The 16,923-nt window shown below is 50.0% G+C and overlaps 1 long non-coding RNA gene across 2 annotated transcripts in view; it reads left to right on the top strand.

Moving 5' to 3' along the window:
* Window positions 1-282: 282 nt before the first annotated feature.
* The window catches only part of LOC309665158, a 75,450-nt gene continuing 58,809 nt past the window's right edge, over window positions 283-16,923 (top strand). For both annotated transcript variants that reach the window (XR_014266248.1, XR_014266249.1), the window contains exon 1: window positions 283-373. This is a non-coding gene — a long non-coding RNA (uncharacterized lncRNA). The remainder of the gene's footprint in view (window positions 374-16,923) is intronic.

Raw genomic sequence — 16,923 nt, 5'->3', positions numbered from 1 at the left:
CCTCACCAGGAACTTTCCCGCTGCACCTCCTGTTTCCACAGAGCTACTTTTAGAATCCTATTTTTAACCTGTTTGAAGTTCGCATTGACTTCACCGCCTAATTGGAAAGGTCACCTCCCTGGAATTGTCTGTCCTACGCTCCACCCTGTGGGCAGTACAGAGCAGAGATGATCAAATATCCCTAGCTGGGGCCTCAAGCCATGTCCTTCCCTTCCAGGGCCCAGCCGAGGTGACGGTGGAGCCCGGCCCCCAGGCCAGGTCACATGCAGGTCAGTTCTCAGTTCTCTCTGTCACCTCCCACCCGTGCTGACCCATCAGGCGCGCACACCCTGAGGCGGACGCAGACCCTGCCCCGTTCTCTCTGCAGCCCAAGGTAAGGCTGAGGGAGGGATCCGTGTGGGCCCTGCACAGGCTGTGCCTTTCCTTTTTAGGAATGCTCTGCCCCAGCCCCACGGACTGTTCCTCCAGGGCACCTGCCCTTCTCACCTGGAGGAGTGTCACAGCCCTTGGAGGGCTTGCGACCACACAGACCACTGGGCCCACCCCAGAGTCTCAGATTGAGTAGATTTGTGTTGGAGCATGGGGTTTACATGTCTCACCTGATGCTGCAGGTCTGGGAACTGGGCTTTGAGAAGCACGGGTCTGTGCCAAAGGGTGTCAGGGTCTGTTGCGGGAAATGCCAGGTCTCCCACCCGGCCGCTACAGGCCACGTCTGTGTCTTCTGGGAGGGCAGAGTGCGGACTGTGGTCCCCAAGACTCCTGGGCTCCAGTCTCCTGAACATCCTTTTCTGGGTGATGAGAGCAGGTCAGTTAATTCCAATACACCTTAGTTTCCCAGTCTGTAAACAATTCTTTTCTCATAGGATTGTAGCCTTGTAGGGACCAGCAGGCCACCCAGTGTGTTCTCTGGAGCTCCGTCTTGATCCCAGGGTGGGCTGAGAGTGGCTCCTTGGGGCAGAGCCATCATGGGCTTTGGCTGTGAGCCCTTTGGCTGTGTGCCCCTGAGCTTTGCCTGGACCACTCTGAGCTGGGTTTCTGTCTGTGTTATGGGAGAATACCCCTCCTCAGTGCTTATCGTGCCCCTCAGAGGCACCTTGAGGTGGTAAATTGAGTGAATGCCTGGCTGGGCGGGGAGCGTTCTCTGGGACCTCGTGGCTTTAATCCTGTGAGGGCTCACGAGGTCTGATGCCCCCATCCTGATGCATCGGCACGTCTCTGCCAAACCAGGTGAACTCAGGGCACCCCAGTCCTGCCTGAAAGCTCTGAAGACCTCTGGGAATGAGTTCTGCAGAATTCATTGGCCTGAACGCTGACCTGGAGGTGTCAGTTCAGAAGAAATACTTGAGTCTGCCTTGGCACAGGGGCAGCTTGGGTTTGCCTTGCCTCCTCTGGACCCCCTGTGGTCGCTGACACCTCCCTTCTCTGTAGCTAGGCATCTCCGGCCTGGCACTGCCTTCCTCCCTTCTCCCACCCGTGCATCTCCTGCAGCCCCTGACACCCATCCTTCACTCAGTAAACAGCTATAATTAGCCACGTGCAGGAGGGACAGAGGCTGCACGCAGGGCAAGGTCCATACCTGTAACCAATCCTGCCTCCTGCTGAGGGCTTTCCGGGAACCCTCTCCTCCCCTCGCTCCCCTCCCCTCCGGGAAGCCGCTGGCAGAGGGATCTGGGCAGCGGGACCTGGCGGGAAAGCCGTACCTCGAGTCATCCAACTCCGGGAAGACCTAGTGAAAGCAAAGGGCAGAGCACGCGGAGACCACTGCTCTCAGCATCAGGGTGGGGAGAAGGTGAAGCCAGGAGGGGTGGTGTCTCCTCCCCAGAGTGAGCCGGCCCAGGGGCGGGAGTGGGTGTTTGGAGCCCTCTGGGCTGCAGCCTGAATTCTACATTTCAAAGGACACACCAGACAGCCAGGTTTGGGCACATCCCCTTTGTTGTGTAAATCCCGGGGTCTGAGTTCCCAGGGCTCAGCACTCCATCTTCTGACTGCCAAGTTTCTGTTAGGACTTGGACGTGACCTCCCTCAACCCCAGGCTTGTTTAGGTTTACCTTGGGAACGTTGCAAGCAGGGGCGTCCTGGAGCCACCCGTGTCTAGACGGATGTGGGCCGGCCAGCTCCCAGCCCCGGGCATCCAGCCCCTCACTGCTGCCCGAAGCCCTGCGCCCAGCTCGGCGTTTAGCACCTGCTGCCTTCCCAGTGAAAGCAACACTCAGACCAAGGAGTCCTTCCGTGTGCCCGAAATCCTGCTTCTAATGGAAACTCTTCCCTCTTCTATTGTTCTGCAAACATAGAGAAAAGCTGCCGAGCTGCTTCCACGCAGATCTTTTTTTGGGCCTCACTCTTTTTATTTCTTTTATCTTTTTCCACTAAGAAACAGCCACCAGCTCTGAGAGTCATGCTGCCTGCCAAGCTCTCTTACCTCCAGGAGACATCAGATTTTTGTTTAAGAACCTCAGCCGGCTGGATTTCCCACCTGCCATGTCCACGCTGATGGCAGACAAAGAAATTCAGCCTAACGTTCCCCAAAGCTGTCTCACAATTGCTACTTCTGTGGTGGAAGGCCAGGGTCCTTCCATGCTTATGCTTTGTGGTCTCTGCTCGTAAAGGGTTCACCTTTCAGCAAGGAATACTCCTTGGGGGTAACCTCCCTCTGGTTTGACGGAGGACAGTGGGCGTGTCCTTGGAAGTTCAGGCCTGGGCTGCTGGGCACCCATGCTGCTATAATGGGTTTGGAGGAAGGGACAGCAGAACCTGGGTGAGGTGACAGCCCAGCAGTCCTGACTAGGGCCAGAGGGGAACAAAAGGCACTCGGACCAACTGACCAGGGAGCCAGCGGGGCCCCTAAGTACTAAGATAACAATAACCAGAGGGAAGCAGCAAGGTGACAGAAGATTAAAATAATAATAATAATAATAGTAATAATAATAATAATAATAATAAACATGAGTTAAAAAGAAAACAGAAAACCACAAGTTCCCTCCAATGGAAAACCAAGTCCCTTGGGAGCGAGCTCTCCTTCATCCCTCTTGGCGCTCCGGGTCCAAGTCCTCCCCAGGGAACACACGTGCTTGGGTGGGGACTGCTGTTTGCATGTCAGGAGGAACCTCCCCGCCACCCCCCCCCACCCCCGCCTGGCTGCAGTCTTACACAGGTGCTACCCAGCTCCTCTCTCTAGCCAGGTCACACTTTTCTGCCTCAGTTTCCCCACCTTTAAAAGGGAGACACACATAGTAGCTAGCACCCGGGATGCTGTGAGCCCTTGATGGCTTAGTCTCGACAGGGTCCGGCACATCCCGGGGCCCAGCAACTCTTGGCTCTGTTCCTGTTTGTTTGGTTTTGTTTTTTAAAATTAGAGTATAGTTGATTTACAATGTTGTGGTAGTTTCAGGTATATAGCAAAGTGATTCAGTTATACACACATATATATATTCATTCTTTTTCAGATTCTTTACGCATATAGGTTATTACAGAATACTGAGTAGAGCTCCCTGTGCTGTACAGTATGTCCTTGTTGGTTATCTATCTTATATATAGTAGTGTGTGTATGTTCATCCCAAGCTCCTAATTTATCTCCCTCCCCCCACGTTCGATAGCAATGCCTGTAGGGGAGGAGACTCTCCCTCCAGGCTCCTGCAGGAGGCCTCACAGGGCCGTCTGCCCCCATTTTTCCCACCATTGGTTACCAAGGGTTTGAGTGCCCTGTGGGACTGCTCTCCTGCGTGTGTCTCTTCATACGAGATCTTCACAATTAAAGGACTTTTTTTTGGTAAAAACTGGATCTCACGCTCCATGTAGTCTCTTCAGATTCTTCAGTCTAAAGTTGGAAGAAGCTAGAGGACATTTAGAGTCGTTTTTGTCACCAAGCTAAAGCTGTCCACACCCTCCTCCCCACAGCCTGGGACACAGGCTGGATGTTCAGTGCCTGCTGCCTGGGCCCCGAGTGATGGGTCATGTGGAGGGCTGTGGGTAGCGCGTCTGCCCTGGACTACCAGGGGTGATGGCCTTTCACAGCCTTGACCTGTGACTGGTTGGCGGGATCATCTCAAGTTTCAGAAAGCCTTTCTTACAGACCCCTGTTCTTCCAGTAAGTCCCAGCGAGAGGAAAAAATGGGACTTGTGATGTAAAATATCAGTTATGACAGAGAAGAGGGCTACATGAATGGTGAAGGGCTGGAAATAGCTTTAATGGTTTAAAAACCTGGTGTTTACTCTGGAGCAGAGATTAGGGGTGGGCTGAAAAGCTGTCAGTGATCAAACATCAATAAAGGAGTCTGACTCTTCATTACAACCTTGTACAGCCACGTCTGCAGCAGCATTATTCACAATAGCCCCAAAATGGAAACATCTTAAATGTCCACTGACAGATGAATGGATAAACAAAATGTGGTATATCCATACAATGGAACATGCAGGAATGTTCCACAAGGAAGCAGTGTAGGAAGGAGGCTCATGTGTCAATGGTCAATAATGGGCCATGTGCTGGAGGCTGTTAGAGTGAGGACCCAAGGCTGTGTGCATAGAGAGAGCGGAGAGGATTAGGAGGGTGAAGTGGGAGCACGGTTTTACAGGATGAGTCAGTGTGGACAGCACACTCCAGAGGACGGGAATAGTGTGTACAGAGGCACGGCGGCCTGGGCACCAGCTGGAGTGATGCCTGCCCGGGTGTGCCATTGGAGCTGTGGGAACTTGGGGCGTTTATCCTACAGGGATCATCTGGGAAGGGCATGGGCAGTCCTTGGCTGTGACACCACTTTGCCCGCCCTGCAAAGCAGCTGTGGGCTGTGATTGTTCTCTAGTTCTCACAAGGGAGATCACAGGAGTTCTTCAATCTTGGGGTTCCCCAGCTTTCTGGGCCCAAGATACATTGTGGGTCACACATTGCGGGGGTGCGCTCACACCCCCTTGAGCTCTCCCACCATGCATTTGCCAACAATCCTACCTACCAGGGCTGTCCAGGGATGCAGGCTGGGAGGAGAAGTGGACCCATTGCAGGCCCATCTCTGGTGCTCAGTACTCCCCATTCCTTGATATTTGTTCTCCCCCCGAGGGATGCTCCAAATGGAGCGACATCAGACTCCCCAGAGGGCTGGTTAAAAGACAGGTGCTGGTCCCATCCACCTGATTTCTGAATTAGTAGGTTTGGGTGGGGCCTGCATTTTGCTTTGCACACAGAGTCCCAAGTGATGTTGATGGTGCTGGTCTGGGACCACATTTTCCAGAACTGTTGCTGTGGAGTAGGACAAATCATGTGAAATGGCAGAAGAGCCCATGCATGTGGGTTGGCCTCAGTCTGTTGTAACAGAATATCACACACTAGGTGGGCAAAAACAAGAATTTATTCTCTCCCAGTTCTGGAGGCCAGACATCTAAAATCAAGGTGTCACTATGGAGAACAGTATGGAGGTTCCTTAAAAAACTAAAAATAGAATTACCATATGACCCAGCAATCCCACTACAGGGCATATACCCTGAGAAAACCATAATTCAAAAAGAGTCATGTACCACAATGTTCATTGCAGCTCTATTTACAATAGCCAAGACGTGGAAGCAACCTAAGTGTCCATCGACAGATGAATGGATAAAGAAGATGTGGCACATATATACAATGGAATATTACTCGGCCATAAAAAGAAACAAAATTGAGTTATTTGTAGTGAGGTGGATGGACCTAGAGTCTGTCATACAGAGTGAAGTAAGTCACAAAGAGGAAAACAAATACGGTATGCTAACGCATATATATGGAATCTAAAAAAAAAAAAAGTTTCTGAAGAACCTAGGGGCAGGACAGGAATAAAGACACAGACATAGAGAATGGACTTGAGGACACGAGGAGGGGGAAGGGTAAGCTGGGAGGAAGTGAGAGAGTGGCATGGACATATATACACTACCAAATGTAAAATAGATAGCTAGTGGGAAGCAGCCACATAGCACAGGGAGATCAACTCAGTGCTTTGTGACCACCTAGGGGGGTGGGATAGGGAGGGTGGGAGGGAGAGGCAATGGGGAGGAAATATGGGGATATATGTATATGTATAGCTGATTCACTTTGTTATAAAGCAGAAACTAACACACCATTGTAAAGCAGTTATACTCCAATAAAGATGTTAAAAAAAAGAAAAGAAAAATAAATATCAAGGTGTCAGCAGGGCCATGCTCCCTCCAGCAGTTCTATGGAAAAATCCTCCCTCGCCTCTTCTAGCTTCTGGCGTTGCCAGCAATCCTTGGCTTGTGGAAGCATCACTCCAGTCATGAGGCCACCTCCTTCCTATGTCTTCTCATCGTCTTCCCTCTGTGCATGTCCATTTCTGTGTTCAAATCTTCCCTTTTTATAAGGGCACTGGTTATATTGGATTAGGGCTCACCCTAATGACCTCATTTAACCTTAATTACCTCTGTAAAAATCCTATCTCTAAATAAAGCCACATTCTGAGGTACTGTGGGGTTAGGACTTGAACATATCTTTTTGGGGAGGCACAATTCAACCTGTAACAGCACCCTTGGGAGCAGTGGTGGGTCATGTCCACATCCACAGCTGGGCCTGGATGCAGAGCTGGGCCTCTAAGTAAATCCCACAAATTCTCCCTGTTATGCAACACCTTGGCCCGGCCCTCCAGACACTCATTCCTCAGAAGAGAGGCCTGGTTCCATAAAGCCAGTGCAGGCTGTTCATTGTCTACGAACATATAAGTGAGGGTGCCACCAAGCTTCTCTGCAGCCTAGGAAGCCACTGTGGAAATATTTCAGGACTCTAAGGGAATAAATGGTCTGGGAAGAAGAGCTAAGAGAAGCATAGGGCCATGTTTCTCAAGGGGTCCAAAGGTGAGGAGGGTGGGCCAACAGGCTGTCCCAAACAAGGCCTGTGCAAGAGAGCAAACAGAGCTCTCCTACCATAGTCCCAAGTGCCTAACAATGATGCAATGGTCTTATAATGTGATAGATAAGATTGGTTCTGTCTTCCCACCTTGACTGTTGTATTAGTCTGCTCAGGCTGCTATAACAAAACACCATTGACTGGGAGACTTAAATCACAGACATTTATTTTTTGCAGTTCCGGAGGCTGGAAGTCCAAGATCAAGGTGCTGACTGAACTGGTCCCACCTGAGAGCTCACTTTCTGACTTGTGGACAGCCACCTCTCACTGTGTCCTCCCATGACAGAAAGAGATGAAACTCTCGTCTGTTTTCCTGTCCTTATGAGGGTACTAATCCCATCATGGGGTCCCACCCACATGACCTCATCTAAACCTAATCACCTCCTCAAAGCCCCACCGCCAAATATCATCACATTAGGGGTTAGGGCTCCAATATATGAATTTTGGGGGGACACAAACATTCAGTCCATAACAATAATATACCTTCATTATGTCCTGGAAGTTAAGTTACGTTTAGATTCCCTAGACCCCTTGGTCATCCTGCTGGAACGTGGTGGCATGGGGACTTCCTGTTTCTAGATTCTGGCCTTGGGTCTGACCTCTGCACTCTTTACCATGGGGTACCTTATGGGCACATCCAAGCTCTGTCTACACCCCTGGAAACAGCTGCCTCTTGATCACCCAATGGATCTATAATTGTACATGCCCAAGGCACGTCTGAACAGAGAAAAGGCCTGAACAGGTCAGGACACAGCCAGAGAGCATTTACGCAGAGAATTGTGGAGTGCTTCTTTAGAAAGATGGGGTGTGGGCTGCAAATGATGAAGGGAGCCTGAATGGTGCCCCTCTAAAGCATGCAGTCTGGGCAGGGGCCACTCTCCTTCAGGTTTAGGGAAAGTGAGAAACAGGACTTTCCTCCATCTCTGCAGTTTGCTGAGCTTCCCAGGGGTTGACTGTGACATTTGCCTCTGGCTGTAGTGGAGGCCCTTGGAGCTTAAGCAGTGGCCCCAAGAACGCATCAGGAGCTTGTTAAAGCTCAGACTCATGGCCCAGTCCCCAGGGGTTCTGTTTGGAGGGTGTGGCCTGGGGCTTGGGCAGCATCCTTTGGACCAGCATCCCTGGCGATGCAGTAGTCTGTGGTCAGAGAGCTGTGGTGGGGAGCAGGGGTGCTGGGACTGCTCCTGAAAGCCCCGGTGCAGATTTGCACCATGCAAGGTATGACTTCACTACATTACATGGGCAATCAGAGATGTGCTCAGAAAAACAAGTTTTTCTGGGAAGGTTCCAGATTTCTGTACCCTGAGATGGGCTGGTGTGTGTGTGTGTGTGTGTGTGTGTGTGTGTGTGTGCATATGCACATCTATACATGCGTGTGTATATATATATAATTTGTTTAAAAAGTATGCCAATGTAGTTGGGATAAAGGAGGGAGTTTAAAGTATGAGTCCAAGGTACCATCTTGAAGAGAAGTAATCTGCTTTATAAGAGAACATTTTTTTAAGTTATAATCAATTTCCCACATTCTTGACTATGAGGACATAAAGCCAAGGGCTTGCAGGGAGTGACTGAAGAGGTCTGTGAAGGCAGCTGTAAGAAGAGTGACAGTGACACAAGGTGTGAGCTTGGCCTGGGCCTGCCAGAAGAAGGTACCCTCAGGGGTGGATAATGGAGACAATTCTGAGGATGGGAAAGGAAGTACCGCTCTCCCTCCAGCCCTTGAATTTACTTTTTTCAACTCAAGGACTGCTGGCGTCATCCAGTGTGTTCAGAAAAGAGGCTTAGTCATTTATTCACCAATACACAGACAGACAGACAGACACACACACACACACACACACACACACACACACAGGCTCCCAGGAAGTTTTCATTAGAATATGACATGTGAGAGATGGGCATTACATATATATTCTGTCCTGCACTTCATGTGCTTATGTGCATGTAGGTATTAAAAAAGTGATAATATTGACCCCACAGGCTTGCACACCCACATTTATAAGATACACACATATAGACTCCTGGGAATTCAGTTCAGCTACCACGTTAGATGCTCATTTTGGTATCCAGTTGAGAAACTCCACATGGCTGATAATTACAACTAATCAACTTACTAAATAAGCAGGAAAAAAAAAATCCAAAGAAACCCAGGAGGAGTTCTTAAAAATAACTTGGTAAGCCCTGAACAACATCACCAAATGAAAGCAGGAGCAAAGCCCTGGCGATTAAGAGAACAGTCTTCCCACGGGCCCTGCTCCCTCCAGGCAGGCGGGCGGCTGATCCCTCCCACCGCTGGAACAAGTAGGCAGCATATGCTCCTCCTCCTTTACTCGGGATCTTAACTGATGATCTTTATTTTGTTGTCACCGTGTCCTTACACATAGGGAAATTGCTGTGGGGCTGCAGGGAGAACATGATAGAGTAGGGGTGCAGCTGCAGTCACAACAACACCCCGTTTTGGGGCTGGGGGGGCTCTGGAGGGTGCTGAAGGCCCCCACTGCCAGTCACCTGTGCAGGGTCAAGACATACCCAGGACGATTCGTTCCTCGTGAATTGCTAAGACACAGACTCTCGCAGGGAGGCGAGTGGGGCAGCAGCTTGGAAGCCCTGTGTGTTCTGGATACCGGCTGACAGAGGACGGGGGTCTACACCCAGAGCAGGGTTAACAGCGAGGGTGAATCAAGGCTGAGCATGAGCGCGGGCAGGTCCAGTGGAAGTTGTGTCTGAAAATACCGAAGTGGATGACGTGTTCCCAAGGTCTGCTGGCTGCTTCGCCTGATGCAGTAATGGCTGAAGAATCTGAAGAAGAGACAATTCTGCCAACAGCCTGCTCCCTGGCTTTTCCCAGCACTGGTCACCCCCCCAGACAAGGGAGAGTGCTCCAGGACAGCCAGCCACTGACACCTCAGGCCCCAGGCTCCTCCGTGCTGGAGGAGACCTGCAAGGTCAAGGTCATGAGCCTGGGGGCTGCAACCCACAGGTCTTTTGGGCCTAAACTGAAGCCCTGCGTGTTGCCCATGAGAGGAGCGAGAACTGGGTCGTTCTGGAAAGGGGAGGATGGGGGCTTATGACTGCCTGGGTCCCAGAAGTGGGAACAGATTTAATGGGGGAGTGGCAGAACCAGCTTCCATTTCTAGAAAAGACTTTATGACAGGGTGGCGAGACACTGGACCCGTGCCTTGAGGGGTGCTGCGACCCTGTCTGGGGACAGTGTCTGTCTGCCTGCTGCAGGGGATTGAGGCGTGATCCTCCATGGCATGGTGGCGTGGGGACCCAGGACGTGACTTCTCACATGCTTTTAATACCCAGGAATTCTGTGATTAAAAGGCACAGACAGGAATGCCATCTTGAGATAAGAAGAGCAGCCACAAACCCAACCAGAATTGGACATGTAAGACTCAAGGGAGTCTTTCCCCGTAAGAGCCTTGTGAATCTGCATTCCTCTGCCCTGCTGTTGCGGGCTGGTGCCAACACATGCCCGGCATTGAACGCCAGCTGGCAGCCGAGGGGGCAGCAGTTCTGCAGTCAGCTGCCTTCAGAGACAGGGCTGGTGGATCCAACGGCTCATGGCTTCCTGGGGAAACAGGCAGCCTTGCATTGCCATTCATGGGCATTTTGGCTTCCTTAACTATAAGATAAAATAAACACACAAAAGGTAAAATACAGAAGGGTTGCTATTTGATTTCACTTACACAATCACTTTGCAGTTAATTCTTTAGATTGTGTAGATAGTACAGTCAAACTTGCTAGATCTCTTTTTTCTTTTTTGGGGGATGCTTTTTAAGTTGAGATATACATAACATAGCACTATATTAGTTTCAGGTGTACAACGATTTGATATATGTATATATCGTGAAATGATCACCACAATAAATCTAGTAACAACCAATCACCACACATAGTTAAATTTTTTTTTTCCTTGTGATGATTGGTGTCTTTTTTACTGTCTCTATTTTGATAAGGATAATTCAGAAGTAAGAGATACCCACTGGAGTGTGGCTTTCAAACTCAATGGGTTGTGAAATCAATTTAGTGAAGTGTGACTAGCATTTTTTAAAAATGTGAACTAGGAATGGAATAGGAGATATCAGAGGGCACTAAACCCTCTATTTGTTTCCCATCCAACTTCAAAACCAAGATGTTATGCATTCCCATCAGGTCCTGATGCTCAGACCCTGCCTGCCTCTCTGATGTCAATAGCCCCTTGTACCTTCCTCCCTGCCCTCCACCCCCAGTGACCCCCTTGCTTTGTTTCCTATGCGTGGAGGACTTTTCCTCGAATTTCGACTGGCCACGCCCTCCCTCCACTCAGGTTGATGCCCAGATGTCAGCTGCTCTTAGAAGTCATTCTTGACCTTGCTCCTTTCATCTGGACCCTTAACCCTGCTTCATCTTTCTTTGAGATACTCATCACTATGTGATGTCATATTATAGCTATGTGATTTTCGCTGTGTTCTGCCTCTGTCGTTAGGTTATCAACTCCATCTGGGAAGGGCCATTGTCTACTTCCCTGCCATCTGCCTAGCAGCTAGAATGAAGCCTGGTACACAGTAGATGCTCAATAAATATTTGTTATTTTTGAAGGAATGAATGAAAAATGAAATGGATAACCAACCTTATGTCATTGAGTTGTGGTGAGATCAAATAAAATAATCCAAACCCAATGCCCAGAGCATAGCACTCAATAGATGCTACGTATTATACTGTTTCACTTTCTCTGAATTTTCAGGGCATTCATTACTCTTGACATTTTAAAATATGTCTTCCTGGAAAAGAAATATATCCTGTGTTCCCCAATGAGTGAGAGTTTCTGAGATGGAATCATGGTTCTTTTAAAAGCTGAAACTGAAAATGTAAGTGTCCTGAGAATACACGAGTTGATGGAAGGTGTTAATGCAGTTTCCCAAAACACACATGGCCAGGGATCCTGACAGGGATTTCAGTGCAGTTGGCACTTTTGCACTTTCTGTGGTCATGAGAGCTTCGTATTTCAGAGTCCACAGGTCTTTCTGAATACCAAAGGCGAAAGGTATTTCGAGTATGCATTGAATATTTTCAAATCCACAAATTCTTTGGGGTCCCCTTGGTTCAATTTTAGAGTGCTGCTAGTTCCCTATTTGGAAAGGATTTGGGGAAAGGAGTCCCTGGATGCCAGGAGCTGCTAGATGTCACTGGAGAAATATTTCTCTCTTGTGATAGTTTAATAATAGAAGCACTTTGCATTCACACATTCACGCTAAACTTAACAATGCAGTCATGGCTTGGTCTCCAAAGATGAGGTACTTTACCTGTGAAGGAGCCAGGTAGAAGCGAAGGTATCTGAAGATTGCATTTGAGGTGCCCCAGCACACTCCTGGCACTCTTGGCAGGAACAGTTGGCACCACTCATCATCAGGCTAAACCGTGTCCTAAAATAAGGTCACTGTGTGGTTCTCTAAGCTAAGATGGGGTCGATCTGAGAGTTGAAACAGAAAATATTTCTCAGGTTGATCTCTTGGATGTGTGTGGCAGACAGGCTTTATGGCAAAGTATCAAGGTAGATTGCATCCCAACCAGAATATTGTCTGCATCCTGTTACTATGGGAACAATCATCCACCTACGTAGTCTATGCATATTTCTGTCTGTGTAAGTGTCAGCCTGGGGGACAAAACTCAACTATTTGTTTCTACTTTTCCTGCTAGAACTTTTGAAAAAAAAATAGCTCTAGGACATTTAGAAAATATACACTTTTCCTTTCCTTTTATTCTTTAGTGTTTTTTGCCTGTTTTCCCCTCTCATCCTGTTCCCCAGGTTTCACATAGGTTTGGTATTGATTGATCTCTTCCTACGTGCCAGGTACCTGTGATAAGTGCTTATGTGTTTTATTGCTGCTAATTCCCTCGAGAGGTCTATGAAGTCAGTATTATTTAGTTCATTTTACATATGTGTACAGTGAGGCTTTCCAGTGGTTCCTCGCCCGGGGAAGAATGAGAACCAGTGTTCCCACTCAGGTCTCCGATGTTGGAAGGCCGGCTCGCAGCCTCACTTCTACAGAACTTTCTAGGGAAGTGATGGGAGGCACTGCAGGATCCAGGGGGCACATCTGGACCACATCCACATCCTACTTCCAGGAGGCTGAATGTCTACACCAGCCTGGGGAACTGCTTCTTCTGCCTGCTCTCTCCTCTTCCTCTTGTCTCTCAAAAGCGTGCCCAAAGGCTCCTGGAACCAGGGCACATCAGAGTTTATTTTGCAATTGCACTTTGGGGAATTATGGGACGCCTGAGGCTATGCCTGGGAATTGATTTGCAGCTGCACAGCTGTGTCAGTGCATGGATGTATGGGGAGGATTTTGTCATTGCAGTGGGGTGTCCCAGACTCCCTAGAAATGAAAGGGCATCCTTAGGAACTCCGAGCCCACCTGGGGTCAAGGGGGCGTCAGGACCGCTCAAACCTAACGAAAGCTGTGGGTCAGGGAGGGCAGAGCACTATGTCCCCCTGGCCGTGGTTTTCTTTGGGAGTGGTGACAAGTCCTAAGGACACTGTGAGGCTGGGATTTTAGGGAGAAAGCAGGGGGACCTTACTCCTTAGTGGGAAGAAGGTTGGTCAGGCCCCTTGTTGCAAGTGCTTGATCAGGCTGATGATGTGGCCAACACCTTTCACACTTTGATTTGGGTTCTCAGTGGTGTCTTAGAACATACACAGTACAGCCAACATCACTGTGTCAGAAGCCAGAAAGGCAGCGGTGATGATCATGAGGTAGTGAGTCCTCTATACTAAGTAGGAGAGAAACTTTCAACAACAGATCCTGTGGACAAAGGGGCAGTTGGGTAAGGGAGGCAATGGCTAGGCCCTTCCTGACAGAAAGGCCTGCTCGTCTTTGCTGTGATCTTGCTGGGCACAAGGGATGAACGTTAGCTTGATGTATTTTATTGGATTATTCCAGGGGTTTCCAGGGATTGACTTCACCACACCTTCAGTTCCATGAGCACAGGTTCACCTGCTCATCCAACAAGCATTGCTTCAGCCCTACTAGGTGCCATGCAGAGTTGTAGGTGCTGGGGATACAGCTCCGAGCAGGAGACAAAAGTCCCTGCCAGAGGGAGCTGACTTCTAGTGTGGGGTTGGCACATGTTTTCCATAAACATTTTAGGCTTTGAGGGTCATGTGGTCTCTGTTGTATCTACTGAACTCTGCAAAAGCATCCACAGACACGACACTCATGCAGTGGGGTGGCCATGCCCAGTACAGATTCCTCTACAAAACCAGGTGGCCAGCCTGTTGGTGGGATTTGGCCCAGGTAGTAGTTTGTTGATCCCTACCCTAGTGAACAAGATGAGAAAAGACCCTCTAGGGTCAAGTTCTGCCAAATTCATTTTTTTCTCAATGACTTTGCAGCATGTCTCCACCCGTAAACTGATTTTAAAGCATCCTGCTCCAGCCCTTTTCACCTTACTGGAGAGGTCAGAAGAGCAGGGTGTGCTGCTGGAAGACACCATCTGTTATGGGCTGAGCCATGTCCCCCAAATTCATACACTGAAGTCTTAACCACCAGGACCTCAGAATGTGACTCTGTTGGGAGACAGGGCTTTAAAGTGAGGCCATTAGGGTTGGCCCTCATCCAACGTGACTGGTGTCTTTATCAGAAGAGATTAGGGCACAGACATGCATGGAGGGAACACCATGTGAAGACAGAGGGAGGAGACGGCCGTCTATAAGCCAAAGAGAGAGGCCTCAGGAGGAACCAACCCTGCTAAATAACACCTTGATCTTGGACTTCTCGCCTCCAGGACTGTGAGAAAATAGATGGGTGCTGTTTAAACCATCCAGTCTGTGGCATTGTTACGGCAGTACAAACAAACTAGTAGACCTGCTATGTCCCAAGTGTAGGAGACTCCAAATGGTCAGGGCAGTGTAAGGGACGGATGTTGTTCACCAGCTGCCCCCACAAGAGCCGTGTAAGCCCCAACCCTTCTTCCTCTTCCTTTTTCCTTCAAGGCCCTAGATGGGCAGCTGCCCTACTGGCTTATCAGCTCTTTCTGGGAAGGTGATGCCTCTGCGGTGAAAAGAAACAACTTAGAGGGAGAGAAAGAGTTTGTAGAGATGAGACTGAGAGGAAAACATGTCTCCCAGACTCCACAAGGCGGAAAATATGCATTAAAACCAAGGTGGGCGAAAGGAAACACTTACCTTTTTCACAGGAGCCGTTTTCTCAAGGAATGCCCCAGGCTGGGTGAGAGCCCCAGTCATCAGCTCAGGCGGCAGACGTCCTGCCGGAGAAGCACAGGAGCTGGGTCTTGGCGTCAGAGGATCTGATTGTCCAAACTCTGGAGTCATTAGAAAAGCAAACAGCCGGCTGCTGAGGTTTCTGCTGTGCAGGCTTCCAGCCCAGGCATTCATGAGAGCAGAGTAGCCCGTTCAAGAACAAAATAATCCATCAGTGCTTCCAGGGTTATGATGTTTTTGAGAATCTAACTTACAAGCTGCTCTTGTAAGCAGAGGATCAAGAGCCCCCGAATGGCCCCATTCCAACCCCCGGGAGCCCCTCTGTGCGCCTGTCTCTGAGGCTACTGGGGCCCAGCCCAGAGTGCCTGCTGCATCCCAGGTGGGGAGCCCTGCCAACCACAGTGTGGCCCTTCTCAATGCCCCAACCCCTGCTTAGGCTCCGGCCAAGTCTTTGGCCATATCCAGGGAGGATGGCTCAAATGCCCCTCCAAGATGACTACCAGATGGGGAAGGACAAGTTGGCCATATTTGATTGCCCGTAAACTGGTTCCACCTGGTTGATGCCACACATCCCGAGGCCCCGAGGTCACATGGCTCCAGATTCAACCCCTCTGTCTGTCCGGGCATCTGGGGGTCTGTGGGTCCCACAGCTCCAGGAATGGCAGGACAGGGCATGCAGCATGCACCTGTGTGTTAGGGAGTGGCGTCCACAGTCACAGTGGAAGTCCCGTTTGAGGCATGACCTACATAATGAAAAGCGGCCTTGGTGGTTGTAAGAGAAGGGAGTGACTGCCAAACGCCAAGGTCTTTTACAAAATGCTACTAGAATATCTCATTCCAAACTGAAATGCAAACTTTCCTAATTTAAGATTTAGTATTTAAAGTAAAAATTATTAGTGGGACTCAATAATAGTTTTGTTTATTTGGCTCGTCATGATAGCAAGAGATTTCCAGCTCATAGGGATTGCTCATAGGGCTCTGCTTGGCTAGGGGCCCACAGGGATGGGGACGAGGGTGGAGAGGAGCCTGCTGGCCTGGCTGGGGCTGAGAAGTGTTGCCTTATGCCTCTCACCCACCACCAGGCTGGCCAGGAGGAGGGAAGCACAGTTCCATCCTCTCGGGAGATTTGGTGGAGGCCGTGGTCTGTCAAAGGGGTAACGGAGGGAGGCTTGGGGACAAGGGGCTGAGTGGGGACTCAAAGACCCTGGAAATCTTTGGAGAAGCCTGAGGTTGGGGAGGGCATGCCCAGGACCCATTTGCCCAAAGGTTTGATTGTGATCGTCTGGTTCCTGGGGAGAACTAAACTCAGGGGAAGTGGCTGCCAAGGCTTCGTGTGGGTTTGTGACAAGGGATGGCTCCCAAGCCAGAGGACGAGGACTCAGTGGGCAGCTCATGCTGGCCGTGTCCCACTGTCCCTCCCGAGGACCTTTTAGCCGTTATGCTAAGTGTGTCACTGTACTTGGCTAAGAGCTCTCTACGGGAGACTGAGCCAGAGCGCATTTTTTGCAGCCTTCAGGGTTTTGTGGAAATAAGTTTCTAGGGACCGGCCTGATCAGGGACAGAGGACTGTTTTGTGTAGGAACAATGGTTGCATTTTCCCCAGGAAGCAACATGGGGATCCCAGGCAGCTTAGCTTTGGCAGGCCCCCCATCCCTGGGCAGACATGCCCACGCGCCCGGGCTCCACACTGGGGCTGTCTGTCGAGTGCCCTGTCAGTGAGGAAGGGAAAGGCCGTGAAGCAGGCTTGCCCATCCGCTCCACGCGGGTCCACAGCTAGTCTGTACCCCCAAGCCCTGACCCCAGCTGCCTGGCTCCCTTCCCCGGAAAGAGCACGTCCTCTGAGCCCCAG

Source organism: Balaenoptera physalus (assembly GCF_965194825.1).
Source record: "Balaenoptera physalus genome assembly, chromosome: 7".
Taxonomy (NCBI): domain Eukaryota; kingdom Metazoa; phylum Chordata; class Mammalia; order Artiodactyla; family Balaenopteridae; genus Balaenoptera; species Balaenoptera physalus.
Note: the sequence above shows the minus strand (reverse complement) of the source record. Positions and strands in the feature narration are given on the sequence as shown.